Here is a 15,810-nt window from a genome sequence, read left to right on the forward strand (position 1 = left end):
TGTCCTGGCGCGGGGACGGCGCGGTCGACATGGCTCCGGGCGCCGGCATCGTTGGTCTCCTCCCTCGATCCCGATCCAATCGGGGAAGAGGGGGGAGATATTTTGCGGGGGGGAGTGGGGTGTGTCGGTGGGGGGAGTGGGTCTCACCGGGTGGGGCGATAAGGGAAGTGGGGGTGGGCCTTGGCCCAGTTGGGTAGGCCAGCTGGGCCGGAGCCCAGTGGGGGTGTTGTTCCTTTTTTTGTTAGTCTTGGTTTTTTCCTTCTTTTTTTCTTTTATTTTTTTCTCTTTTCTGTTTTAATTCCTTTTATGTATTTAGGATTTTTATAAAAGCATGGATTCTACACCATAAATTCCTAGGCATTTATTTACACACACCGAACATTTTTGTTTTTATTTTTGAAAACTTTTATTATTTAACTTTATTTCAAATTTGAATTTGAATCGGTTTTGAACTAACGATAGATTAGCAACAGTAACCGTGGTGACGTGGCATCATTAACGCGGGATTACTGTAGCATGATTATCCGGGCGTTACAAAACTCCTCCACTACAAGAAATCTCGTCCTGAGATTTAGGAGGTAGAAGGAAACAGTGCGGGGTATTCATCACGCAGGCAGTCCTCGCGTTCCCAAGTGGCTTCATCTTCAGAGTGATGCGACCACTGGACCTTGAGGAATTTGATGGCTTTCTGACGTGTGCGGCGTTCAGCTTGTTCGAGAATGCGGACCGGATGCTCTTTATAGGAGAGGTCCTATTGCAATTCGAGCACTTCATGATCCACTGCTCGGATTGGGTCCTTGAAACAACTGCGGAGCTGTGACACGTGGAACACATCGTGAACCTGAGAAAGGTTCGGCGGAAGCTCCAGTTGATATGCCACTTTTCCACGCATTTCAAGAATAGTGAAGGGACCGATATAGCGAGGAGCTAGCTTACCCTTGATCCTGAAGCGGTGAGCACCCTTCATTGGTGTAACTCGAAGATAAGCCTTTTCGCCAGGTTGATAGACCATGTCTTGGTGATGACGGTCATACTGACTTTTCTGACATGACTGAGCAGTCTTGAGATTCTCACGAATATTGCGAACTTGTTCTTCGGCCTGTTGGATAATATCCGGACCGAAGAGTGGACGTTCCCCAGTTTCTGACCAGTTCAGAGGGGTCCGACACTTTCGTCCATATAGCACTTCGAAGGGGGACATCTTCAGACTAGCTTGATAGCTATTATTATAAGAGAACTCGGCATACGGAAGAGATTCCTCCCATTTCTTGCCGAAGGAAATTACACAAGCTTGAAGCATGTCTTCGAGAACTTGGTTGACACGTTTAACCTGCCCTTACGACTGAGGATGAAAAGCAATACTGAACGACAGATGAGTTCCCGTAGCTTCTTGGAAACTTGCCCAGAATCTTGAAGTGAATAAGCTGCCACGGTCTGAACTGATAACTAGTGGAATACCGTGAAGTGAAACAATTCTGGACATGTAGAGGGTTGCAAGCTGACTAGCAGTGATTGTTTCTTTGACCGCCAGAAAATGTGCAACTTTAGAAAGCCGGTCAATGACGACAAGAATAGCATCATTACCTTTCTGCGATTTGGGAAATCATGTGACGAAGTCCATTTCAACATGGTCCATTTCCATTCAGGAATAGAGATAGGTTGCAGAGTTCCAGCAGGCCTTTGATGTTCAGCTTTGATACGACGGCAAACATCACACTCAGCAACATAACGAGCAATGTCCTGCTTCATATTGGACCACCAGAATCTCTGACGGATGTCCTGGTACATCTTTGTACTACCGGGATGAATAGACAAAGGCGTACCATGAGCTTCTTTCATAACCTTTTTAGTCTGATCTAGGTTTTCCTTGAACGTGGTACCACTAGGCGGCCTTTGAAGTACAAGGCGCCATCATCGGTGATAGTGAAGAATGAGGGCTTTCCTTCTGCTAGATGGCGTTTAATCTTATGGACTTCAGAGTCATAACCTTGAATAGTCTTCATACCATCTACGAGATCTGGTACGACAGCCAGGGTATTTAGAGAACCCTTAGTAGCAACACGAAGATTCATCTTCTGAAACTCTGGGGGAGGGGGAGCGAGTGCTCCAGGAGGAACAATATGAAGGTTCAGCTTTCTAAATTCTTCAACAAGCGAGGACTGAACTTTGTGAACCTGGTGGTGGTTGCAGTAGGACTTGCGGCTCAAGGCATCAGCCATTACATTAGCCTTGCCGGGGGTATAGGATATACCCACGTCAAAGTCTGCAACAGTCTCCATCCATCTCTGCTAACGGAGGTTCAAGTCTGGTTGAGTAAACAGATACTTCAGACTTTGGTGGTCGGTGAAGATCTCGCAACGATTACCAAGAAGATAATGTCGCCACTGATTCAAAGCATGAATGACAGCTGCAAGCTCGAGGTCGTGAACTGGGTAGTTTTCTACATGAGGGCGCAGTTGACGAGAGGCATAAGCAATCACTCTGCGCTCTTGCATTAGGACACAGCCTAATCCCTGACGGGAAGCGTCGCAGTAAATGATGAAGTCCTTCTTAGTATTAGGTGGAGCAAGCACTGGGGCCGAAGTCAACTTGTCTTTAAGCGCGTGGAAACCTTCCTGACACTTGTCTGTCCATTCGAACTTGACACCCTTATGCAACAGATTAGTTAGAGGCCTGGCAATCTTGGAGAAGTTCTCGACGAATCGACGGCAATAGCTGGCGAGACCGAGAAAACTTCGGACTTGCTTGACATTCTTAGGAGGAGTCCAATCGAGAATAGCCTGAACTCGTTCAGGGTTGACGGCAATACCATCCTTGGAGATGACATGCCCAAGATAGGTTACTTCGGGGAGCCAGAATTCACACTTGGAATACTTAGCATACAGTTGATGCTCTCGAAGCTTTTCCAGCATAAGACGAAGATGTTCAGCATGTTCTTCTTTGTTCTTAGAAAATACAAGGATATCATCCAGATAAACCATGACGAACTTGTCGAGGTAATCCATGAATATATAGTTCATTAGACGAGAGAAGGTGGCGGGAGCATTCGTTAATCCGAATGACATGACTGTGTACTCGTATGATCCATAACGAGTCATGAAGGCGGTTTTTGGGATATCCTCTTCACGAACACGGATCTGGTGGTAACCCAACCTCAAGTCGAGTTTGGAGAACACTGATGAACCAGCCAGTTGATCATAAAGATCATTGATCCGAGGAAGAGGGTATTTATTCTGAATGGTAGCTTGGTTTATAGGACGGTAGTCTTGGACCAATCGGTTTGTCCCATCCTTCTTCTTAACAAAGAGAGAAGGTGCTCCAAGGAGAGCAACTTGGGCGAATGAAACCTTTGACAAGAGATTTATCGATTTCCTCCTTAAGCTCAATGAGTTCATGTGGCGGCATCTTGTAGGGTCGTTTGGCTATAGGGGTGGTGCCTGGTTTCAAGTCGATAATGAATTCGACAGCCCTAGCAGGGGGAATCCCTGGAATTTCTTCCGGAAAGATGTCTTGGAATTCACGAATGATGGGAATGTTTTCAATGCCCTCGAGTGGTGCAGCGTTCAATGCATTCAAGGCATAAAGTCGTGCCTCGGCATTCTGAACTAGATGAGCTTGGTAAGCAATTATTTCATCAGAAAGGTGTAGCAAATGGACGACCTTAGTGGCGCAAACTATAGAAGCAGTATGCGCTTTCAACCAATCCATTCCCAGAATGAGGTCGATGCTACAGGACTTCAGTACGATGGGAGAGACAAGGAATTTCAGTCCTTCGATTTCAACGGGGACGTCGTTGCAAATCATGGAGGTCCGACATTGGCCCGCGGGAGTGTGTACTAATAGCGAAGTGTTCATGTCCTTGCTTTTAATGCCATGCATGAATGCAAAATCCTCTGACATGAATGAATGTGATGCACCTGTATCAAATAAAATAGATCCTGGTACTAAATTTACGAGGAGTGTACCCATCACGGTAGCAGGCTGGTCTAGACAACGTGGTTGGCATGAACACGACCATAAGACCTGGCATTGTTGTTGCGAGGCTGGTTGCTTCCACGGCCAGCTGTAGGAAGGGCTAGTTGATTATGATTCTGATTGCAGTCTCTGGCATGGTGACCTGGCTGACCACACTTGTAGCAGAGACCATTATTGGGAGTGGGAACAGGAGCTCGGGGTGGTGGAGCTGGAAGTCTTGGCTGCCTAGTTGGTGGGGGAGGCAGACGCGGTGCAGCATAGGACTGCCTTTTAGTAGGTGCAGTTGGCTGGTACATGCTGTTGGGAATCCATATCCTACACTTCTGCGAGGACAGGCCCGGAGATGAGCCCGTGTCACGGTTGCGCCTGTGAGAGCTCTGGTGTTCCTGCAGACCAGTTTCGACATGGATGGCCTTGTTCACCAAGGTGGCGAAATCAGCAAAGTCATGCACTAAAAGTGTGAGCTTGATGTCAGCTTGGAGGCCATCACGGAACTTCTCTTGTCTGCGTGCATCAGTTGCAATGTCTTCTTCAGCATAGCGGGATAAGTCCAGAAAATCCCGCTGATAAGCTTCCACAGTTTTGTTGCCCTGAGTGAGGTTGCTAAACTCGCGCTTCTTCCGGTCCATGACTCCCTGAGGAATGAAGCGAGCACGGAAAGCAGCTTGGAAGTCTAGCCAGGTGATGATTCTTCCAACTGGCAGAGTACGCATGTGGCTGTCCCACCATTGAGCAGCGGGTCCTTTCAAAAAAAGGAAGCAAAGGTGACATAGCTGGCAGGGGCTAGATCAGCAGACTCCATCTCATAGGTGATGTCACAGAGCCAATCATCAGCATCCAGAGGCTGAGTTGAGCTGCGGTACACAGTTGGGTTGAGACGCATGAAATCCTGCAGAGTCACTTGGGTTGGCTGCTGGTTCATATTGGGGCGAGGAAACTGAGCCATCATATTTTCCATGAATTGGCGGTTCAGCTTGAACTGTTGGATCATACCAGCCATGTACTCAGGCGGTGGTGGGGCATGGCCACCATGACCACGACTACCTGGTCTAACCATCCTGCTAATATATAACAGGGGTAGTTCAACATTGAGAATTTGCAAGGGCAAAAATCATTCATGATGAAACATGCATAATGAAAGGAACATGATAGATACTACATAGTAGTTGGCATATCTTACAAAAGAGATCATGCATAGAGTTCGGTACACAGAGTTCAGTACATAGGCTAAGAACATCATAGGCGGCACGCGGGCTCGCGGCGAATGCATCTAACACTAACAAGCAAGCCTACATCAGTTCCAGGAGGAACTGTGGAGGCAGGTGTAGCTGGACAGCTGGTAGTGACGCGAAGAGAAGTCCTCCACGTGAGTAGCCTGGGGTCCGTGGATACTCTGGTGCGGAACCCGACGCACAGGTGGCAGAAGAGTACCAAGTGCGGGAGAGTAGCCTCCCACATCTGGCCAGCCGACGCCTTGGGGCATCACGGTCTTGGTAGGGTATATCACAGAACGCGACAGATCACCAGATCGGACAGAGGGGTGCAACAGCGTCTGAGCATGGTACAGGTGCTGACGGGTGGTGTACAACTCGTGGCGAAGAGCTCGGTTAGCTCTATCCATCCCATCAGCATGCAGAACCAGGTTCTGATGGTAGAAGGGCTCTCGGGTGACAGTGGAGTAGGCAACAGTGTAGTATCCCTCCGCACCAACATCGGATGCGATAGCAATGTGCCTGAAGGGGGAGGTGTCCAACTCCCGGTACTCTCCACGAAGACGTGTCAGAGCAGCATAAGCAGCATCGTGGACCACCATGTCGATAGTCACTCCAACACCATGAGCAGTGTGCAGCACGGTAGGAGAGTCATACTCCCGAGAGTAGAGGTGGACGATGGCACGGTACTGCTCCTGGTTGAAGTCCTGCTACTCCTCGTAGATGGTGTACTCAGGGTGCCAACGATAACCTAGATAGGTCATCATCTCAACCAACACAGCAGGTGATCCTGAGGCACCAATGGCCGTCGTGTGGCGCACGACTTGTCTTGTGGGCTCCATCTGAAAACAAAGATGTTTTCACAGGAGTCAAATGACAATGTGGATAATGTCAAATACTACTCTAAAGAATAACTAGGGCTTATCCAACTTTGGGGTGAACGTGGTCACGGGATCCTAATGTTAAAGTTAGTAAAATCGTTTAACCCGAGTAGAAGAGAGTTCAGAGTCCCAGAGTAAGGATCGAGGAGTAAAAGATCCTAATACCACCCAGATGGCGACGTGGGCCCGTAAGGCACACAACCATGTTACTAAAAGTTTTTGTAATGTCTAGACTCAACTTCGGTCAAGGAGTGTGCAACGGGGATTCCTGCAGGCAGTCGGCTCTGATACCAACTTGTGACGCCTTTGATTCAATCGTACACTAATCATACACGCAAACGTGTACGATCAAGATCAGGGACTCACGGGAAGATATCACAACACAACTCTACAAATAAAGAAAGTCATACAAGCATCATATTACAAGCCAGGGGCCTCGAAGGCTCGAATACAAGAGCTCGATCATAGATGAGTCAGCGGAAGAAACAATTTCTGAGTACATACATAAGTTAAACAAGTTTGCCTTAAGAAGGCTAGCACAAACTGGGATACAGATCAAAAGAGGTGCGGGCCTCCTGCCTGGGATCCTCCTAAACTACTCCCGGTCGTCATCAGCGGGCTGCACATAGTAGTAGGCACCTCCCGAGTAGTAGTAGTCGTCATCAACAGTGGCGTCTGGCTCCTGGGCTCCATCGTCTGGTCGCAGCAATCGGGTATAGAAAGGGGGAAAAGAGGGAGCAAAGCAACCGTGAGTACTCATCCAAAGTACTCGCAAGCAAGGAGCTACACTACATATGTATGAATTGGTATCAAATGGAATGAGGGTATCATATGTGGACTGAACTGCAGAATGCCGGAATAAGAGGGGGATAGCTAGTCCTTATCAAAGACTACGCTTCTGGCCACCTCCATCTGCAGCATGTGGAAGAGAGTAGATGGTAAGTTCACCAAGTAACATCGCATAGCATAATCCTAACCGATGATCCTCCCCTCATCGCCCTGTGAGAGAGCGATCACCGGTTGTATCTGGCACTTGGAAGGGTGTATTTTATTAAGTATCCGGTTCTAGTTGTCATAAGGTCAAGGTACAACTCCAAGTTGGCCTGTTACCGAAGATCACGGCTATTCGAACAGATTAACTTCCCTGCAGGGGTGCACCACATTTCCCAACACGCTCGATCCCCTTTGTCCGGACACACTTTTCTGGGTCATGCCCGGCCTCAGAAGATCAACACATCGCAGCCCTACCTAGGCACAACAGAGAGGTCAGCACGCCGATCTAAACCCTATGCGCGCAGGGGTCTGGGCCCATCGCCCATTGCACACCTGCACGTTGCGAGGGCGGCCGGAAGCAGAACTAGCCCCCTTAATACAAGAGTAGGCTTACGGTCCAATCCGGTGCGCGCTGCTCAGTCGCTGACGTCACGAAGGCTTCGGCTGATACCACGACGTCGAGTGCCCATAACTATCCCCGCGTAGTTGGTTAGTGTGTATAGGCCAGTGGCCAGACTCAGATCAAATACCAAGATCTCGTTAAACGTGTTATCTTGAAGTAACCGCGAACGCCGACCAGGGCCAGGCCCACCTCTCTCCTAGGTGGTGATGCGGAGCATCCCATGGACATCACCATGTCAAGAGTCCGTTCGGCGAGTGACACATGCGACATCTACTTCACATACACAAAGGTGAATCATCTCCTTTACACGTGCTCACTTGACCCCTTTGAGGATGGTATACTACTTGACACTTCTCCCGTGTGCATGCATAAGTATTGTCAGAACGCTACAGACGATGTGGTGGAGTGCAAGTGCCAAGGAACACCTACACCATCCGCGAGGGAAGCGTGGAAGAGAAGGAAGAAGAAGCGCGGACAAGCTTCTGGAAAGCCCGGAACTTCCGGCCTCTGCACGGAACTTTCGGCCCCCAGACCTTCCGGCCTGCCCGGAACCTCCGACCCCCGGAGTCCAGACCAGCCCCGAGCGCACCAACTATTTGGATAGCCCGGAGCCCAGCCGGAACGTGCCCGGAACTTCCGGAGCCCGGAACTTCCAGCCCTACCAGGAACTTTCGGCCCTACCTACGCACAAACACTCGGGCCGAAGCCCATGTACCCTTTCACCCCTCACTTACCCCTTCGTGGACCTAGACTATATATACTCCTCCACCTCCTCTTTTCTAGGGTTAGCAAAGGTTTAGCTCATGTTTGTGTGAGAGCTTTGGTCATCCACTTGGTTACCTTCTCCACGGAGATTCGAGCCTCCACCGGAGAAGATCCTCCAAGCGGATTCAAGACCCCTTTTAGGGAAGAACTCAAGACCTCCTCACGGAGAAGACCGGCTACCCTTGTATTGTCCTTAGTTGTCCGTGGATCGTGTATCTTCTCTTATGTATTCGAGGATCTAGCACATGTGTGACTTATTTGTGTTCGTTTAGTGTCTCCTCTTGTGTTTCCCCTTGTGTTTTCTCCCCGTTCTTCCCCGTGTTCTTCGTGTTCTTCGCGGGATCCGCTCCTTTCGTGAAAGATCGGCCCCTAGGGTTCCTACCCAACATCATCTTGGTATCATGAGTCACGTTGATCATGATTTTGGAGCCTCCCCTCTTTGTTTGCTAGCCTATTTTTGTTGATTTTGTCCCTAATACGAAAATCCTCACAAAAATAGCCCCAATTGTTTTTGTGATTTGTTGGTTTGGATGATGTTTTGTTGATTTTGATCCATGGATTCGTTGTGTCTCAAGTGGATCTAGCATTCCCCATCTTTTCCCCCATTTCTATCCATAAAATCTTCCCAATTTGACCTTGGAAATCGAGTTTTTCTGCCCCCATTCTTAGATCTGGAATTTAGGGTTCGTCCCAGAAGAAATTCCACGACCCCCGGAACTTCCGGACTCCCCCGGAACTTCCGTCGTTACCCCAGAACTTCCGTCCTTACCCTAGAACTTCCGGGCTAAACAGAAAGTTTACCCCAAAAATCCCCCGATTACTCCAAAGTTTTTCCGCGACCCCCGGAACTTCCGGCCACCCCCCGGAACTTCTGGCCTAACCCGAAACATTACACAGAATTTCAGAATCAGCCTTCTTCACTGTTTTCATCACAGCTTTTCACTTTGAACTCCGATTTGAGTGTTCTTTGAGTCGTTTTGAAGCTATCGACGTGCCCAAGGACCTCACCTTGGTTTCACCACCTTTTGACACCATCAAATTTTTGGAACTTTGGCATCTTTGCTCAGGGCTTCCACCACATCATCCGCTACACCACCACCGACTTCTGCAACCTAATCAATTTTGTTCCCCATCGCATATGTGGTTGCTTGAGGAGTGATTTGAGTCTCCTAAGGTGTCTAGGCTACTTAGGGACTGTTGCTTCTTCATAAACCACCACCACCACCATAACTTCCACATAGGCTTACCAACCATACACTTCTTCCACCCCAACTTAACCCAATTTTGTTTGTGTTGTGAGTTGTGTCTCCTAAGGTGTTTCGGCTACTTAGGGACCGTGCTTCCAAATCTGACACCGTGTATAGTCCACCACCTTACCCGCCATTTCCGCATTGCGTACTACACAACCATCATTGACATTTCGCAATTCCATTGAGCTTCCACAAAACCATCACCACATCCCGATACCACCATTTGACATTTGCGATTTTGAGTTTGCGGTTTTTTCCGTTTCCTAAGGTGTTTCGGCTACTTAGGGACGAGTCTCCATCATCTTGGTATCTCCATCAAGATCACCGCCACTCATCATCGCCAAGGACGGTAACCTCCATATCATCTTGGTATCGTGGTATCCCTCCATTGTATATTCCCTTGCCATTGCATTGATAACCCCTAGCCCATTTTGCGTCACTTGCCTATCGAGACTAGCCATTTGAGTATTGCCGGCAATGTTACTTGTGCACATTAGTGGTCTACACCTTCCATTGCATACATACCATACCATATCATATTGGTATCATATCATCCCTTGTGCCTCAAGTTTGTTCCCGCATATACGCAATAGCTATCTTGGTTTGTGCATTGTGCAAAAGTGGCCATACAAAGAAGGAAAAAAAGAATAAGCTTTTAAGCAAAAGAGAAAGAGCAAAGAAGCTTGTAAGCAATAGCCATAGCATCATACCACATTGCATATAAGATCATCTGGGATCATAGCACCGGAACATCATACATATATAGCATACTTGGGATAGAAAGTTGATACATTTTGCGTCTTATAGGTTGTGTACAAGTGTCGTATCCGCCTATAGAGCAATCGTGCTAGCGTCTCTCTTGAGTTGTGCAACACGAGCGTTTTTTGTGGTTTCCACATTTTGTGCTCATCCTTGGTTGCACGACCCCATTTATCTACCCGTGTGCGTGTTTCCGTGTGCCATTCATTTCTATTGCTCTACTTGTTACACTTGCGAATTTTTGAATCTCTTTCAACATTATTGACTCTTGCTAACATTTTGCATTAAATTTTTGTGCCACTATCCTCACCGAGCTCCACGATAAGCCTTATTTGTGTAGGTGTGAGAAACCGACAAGAATTGGTACCAATTGTGCTATTTCCTTGTCCACATTGGAGTGATCATTGAACCACTTTCAACTTCGGTCAAGGTACATTTGGTATTCGTTATTCTCTTTCTACCACTCACATTTTTCTCTTGGAGTGATGGATAGGCAAGGCATTTCATCTTCGGTCTACAACAACAACGACGAGTTTGATGCCACGAACAACTCCAACGACACCAAGATGCAAGCTCAAATGGAGGAGATCAAGGCCCTTATCAAGTCCTACAAGCGGTCTTCCTCATCTTCGAGAAGACGCTCAAGAGCACATGCCTCCGAGCTACCATCTCCGGCAAGAACACATCAGCATCGACACCATCACCAACAAGGACGTGAAGGTCAAGAGCTCAACACCAACAACCGCTCAACGACTTCACCACCCCCCTTGGCATCTTTGCCAAGCGACTTCAAGGCATCTTTGCCTATGGACATACGGCATCTTCGCCCACAAGCACCTCAAGCTAAGCTCCCCAAGCTCAAGTCCATGACTTCCATGAGCTACTACGACCTCGACATCGACCACGCGATTCCTTTCTATGGGACTCAAGAACCTGAGGAGTATCTCGAGTGGGAGCGTTTGATGGACGACTACCTCAAGCTACATCAAGTTCCTCCTGAAGATCAAGTGAAGTGTGCCATAAGGAACTTCCACGACTACGCATCCACATGGTGGCTTCACACACCTTCGGAGACCTACAACATGAGTTGGCCCAAGACGAAGAGAGCTTTGTGACGAGATTTTGTGCCTCCAACCTACACGGAACAACTTCAACGCCAATTGGAGAACACCATCCAAGGATCCAAGTCCATCGATGAGTACTTCAAGGAGATGAAGATTGCCTTGCGACGAGCCAGCGTGGACGATCCCATTTCGATGAAGTTCCACTTCATGATGGGACTACACAACGACATCTCCAAGACAATATTCCTCGAGAACTACAAGTCCCTTGACGACAACTACATTGGTGCTCTCAAGGCGGAACAAGAACTCATGAAGGCCAAGGCTTCTCGACCCCAAGCACACTTCTCGAAGACCAAGCTCCAAGAAGGCGAGCATGAGGATAGTATCACCAAGATGTCCAAGCCCGATGAGCTCCAAGACGATGCTCCCAAGTTCGACTTCACCGCCATCCCTCTTTGTGGCATTGATGATGCCGAGTCTACTTCGACTCTTTTTCAAGATGGTGCAGCGACGAATACGACTACGGAGACCATCAAGGACCAAGCTTTGGAGGCGAGCGACACGGTGGCGAGCAAGGATGATGCTTCCATCTTAGGAGGCGAGAGTGATGATGTGCCATCTTTGGCCTTCATCCACGGTGACAACAACGAGATGGTTGAGCATGGGATTTTCCCTTCGACCACGGCGACATGTGATGACTTGAGTGACTTTAGCCACCATATTGAGAGTGAGAGTGATTTCACCACTAGCCCCATATATGAGGTGTTTCCACAATTCCCATGTGAGGAGAGCCACAACCCCCACCTCTTGAGAGAGATGAGTGACTCCACCATATGTGAGTTTGAGTGCACCTATTTTGAGGGAGTGAGTGAACCACCACATAGAGAGAGTGAGATAGTTGATAGGTTATGTGACGCCACTTTCAACACTAACAACTTCACCTCTACCTCTATTGTGTCTTCTCATTTGGTGCTAGGTCCCTTATATGATGACGCGCCGATTCTCGACGACTTCGTCCTACCTTTGGACAAGACGATGGCCATGGTGGAATGTGATGCACCCCCCACATGGTCCCATCAAGATGAAGATGACCACCATTTGGTCTTTCCCACCTCACCTACACCACATGAGTGGAATGACAAAGGTAACATAGGTGAAGGTGAGGCTCTAGTCCCACTAATGGACATTCATGACATTGATTGCTTGCATGATGTTGATCCCCCTATTGACATGCTTCATGCTAGTATGATTTCCCCATGCGATGATTTACCCATTTATGATGAGTATGATGATTGCCATGTGGAGTCTTTTAGTTGTGATGACATGTTACATAGGATTTCTTGTGCTAATTCTCTCGGTCACATCATGTTTGCCAATCCGCTTGACTTGTCATATGCTATGCATGAGATCAATCATATGTCATATTTGCAATCTCTTCATAGTGACTATGCATATGCTATTAAAATGAACCCAATTTGCACATATGGCATAGATTGCAAGCCTATGGTTATTGGCATTTGTTTCTCTTGTGATATTGGCATGCTACCTTTGCATCACTTATCTCGCATGCCATGCCATGACCACCTAGCTTCGGATATGCATTGTTTTGGATATTGTCCATTTTCTCCATATGATGTTTTCATTATTGCTCATGAGGAGACCCCCATAGTTTCCTCATACATGTTTGGATATTTTGATCACCCCCATCCATTGCATGATCCCAATACTTATGTGCACAATATGCTTCCCGTGAATAAACATGCTATTGATGTGCCATATACTTGTATGCTCAATTTGCATCCCCATCATGTCATACACAATAACTATTCTTTCATGATGGATGACATGTTCTTATACCATGCATCAAATTTCTTTGAGCAATGCTTATCTTGTGCTAACTTCCACGTGCAAATACACATCATGATGGATGATGTGTACATTTACCACGCGCACAATTTCTTTGGTTTGTGTCTCTTTTGTGTAGGTACCCATGAATACTTGTCAACCTCGCAATCCCACGAGTTGACAAAACGAGCTCTAGAGAGCAATGATGACTTGGGATCCCATGTATTATCCTTCCCACCGCTTTCTTCGCGCAAAGACTTCATGCATTTATTCTACATGTCCCTCACATGGTTATGGATTATTGTCCATTACATATTCTATGCCCATCTTGCCATGTTCACTTTGCATGATATGCTCATTCCCATGCCTTTGCCATGCATTTGTGACCCATGCTTTGCATTACACATGATGATTGATTCTTGATGAGGACATCAATACAATTGTTACACCCACAGCCCCTGCTGCTATACATACTGGACCAATTACTAGAGCTCGTGCACGCCAACTAAATTACCAGGTACTTTCGTTTCTTGGTAATGATTCTAATGTTCATGAGAATATGATGCTGCCTAAATTGGATACATTTGTTTTGCTTACAAATGAAGGGCCTAGCTTGGAGAAGGATGAACATTGGAGCAAGAACAAGCATGGAGATGATGGCATGCGCAAGGGGAACAAGAACGGAGTTACAAGTGATGATTTCAGGACTTTGAAGCCACCATAATGGGTGCATGAAGCCTTCGACGAAATATACAAGATGCCACTTCATAAATTTCGTCCCGAGGCTATTTTAGGTGCTGCGTCACCTTATTATTGGGCCAGGCCCATGTAATTTCGAAATACATAAGTATAGGCTATTTTTAGAGTCCGTATGTGTGGGGAAACAAGAGATAGGGTTGATTTCGGACTCCTCCACCAAGGGCCACGAAATTCCCCCCTCTTCCTCCATATATACAGCCCTTAGGGCATCGTTTAGACTTTGGGTTTTGTTTAGATTAAAAGTTCGCCATAGCTGCAACTTCGCGTACTTCGTTTGTGTTCAACGACCAGACAAAGGCGTCACAGAACCCCACCTTGATCAATAAAGCTTTCATCTTATATTCGCAATATCCAGATTGCAATCTTAGTTTCTTGCTTGTTCTTCGTTTGCTCGCAGGAAACAGACCCTCGTGGTCAGGTTGATCGTGCTCCGGCGTGGTCAATAACCTCTCGGAGTTGGTTTAGCGATTGCTAAGGCGCGACGTCCTCACACGTTCGTAGTCGGATCGTCAAAGTCGACTTCCACCAAAGCGAAATCCACCATCTCATCGAAAGACGGGACACCTTTGCCTCTATCACTTGGGAGGATATATCTATGGACTTTGTTTTAGGTTTACCTCGAACAAAGAAGGGGAGGGATAGCATATTTGTTGTCGTGGATAGATTCTCGAAAATGGCACACTTTATACCATGTCATAAAAGCGATGATGCTGTTAATGTTGCTGATTTGTTCTTTCGTGAAATTATTCGCTTGCATGGTGTGCCAAATACTATTGTTTCAGATCGTGATACTAAATTTCTTAGCCACTTTTGGAGATGTTTATGGGCTAAGTTGGGGACTAAACTGCTTTTTAGTACTACTTGTCACCCCCAAACTGATGGACAAACTGAAGTAGTCAATAGAACGTTGTCTACTATGCTTAGGGCTGTTTTGAAGAATAATAAGAAAATGTGGGAGGAATGCTTGCCTCATATTGAATTTGCTTATAATCGTTCATTGCATTCTACTACTAAGATGTGCCCTTTTGAAGTTGTGTATGGTTTCCTACCTCGTGCACCTATTGATTTGTTGCCTCTTCCATCTTCGGAGAAGGTTAATTTTGATGCTAAACAACGTGCTGAATTGATTTTAAAAATGCATGAGTTAACTAAGGAAAGCATTGAGCGTATGAATGCTAAATATAAACTTGCTAGAGATAAGGGTAGAAAACATGTTGTGTTTGCACCTGGAGATCTTGTTTGGTTACATTTGCGTAAGGATAGATTTCCTGATTTGCGCAAATCAAAGCTAATGCCACGTGCTGATGGTCCCTTTAAGGTGTTAGAGAAAATAAATGATAATGCATATAAACTTGAGCTGCCTGCAGATTTTGGGGTTAGTCCCACTTTTAACATTGCAGATTTGAAGCCTTATTTGGGTGAGGAAGATGAACTTCCGTCGAGGACGACTTCATTTCAAGAAGGGGAGGATGATGAGGACATCAATACAATTGTTACACCCACAGCCCCTGCTGCTATACATACTGGACCAATTACTAGAGCTCGTGCACGCCAACTAAATTACCAGGTACTTTCGTTTCTTGGTAATGATTCTAATGTTCATGAGAATAAGATGCTGCCTAAATTGGATACATTTGTTTTGCTTACAAATGAAGGGCCTAGCTTGGAGAAGGATGAACATTGGAGCAAGAACAAGCATGGAGATGATGGCATGCGCAAGGGGAACAAGAACGGAGTTACAAGTGATGATTTCAGGACTTTGAAGCCACCATAATGGGTGCATGAAGCCTTGGACGAAATATACAAGATGCCACTTCATAAATTACGTCCCGAGGCTATTTTAGGTGCTGCGTCACCTTATTATTGGGCCAGGCCCATGTAATTTCGAAATACATAAGTATAGGC

The sequence above is a fragment of the Triticum dicoccoides genome, chromosome 7A (genome assembly GCF_002162155.2).
Source record: "Triticum dicoccoides isolate Atlit2015 ecotype Zavitan chromosome 7A, WEW_v2.0, whole genome shotgun sequence".
Lineage (NCBI taxonomy): Eukaryota > Viridiplantae > Streptophyta > Magnoliopsida > Poales > Poaceae > Triticum > Triticum dicoccoides.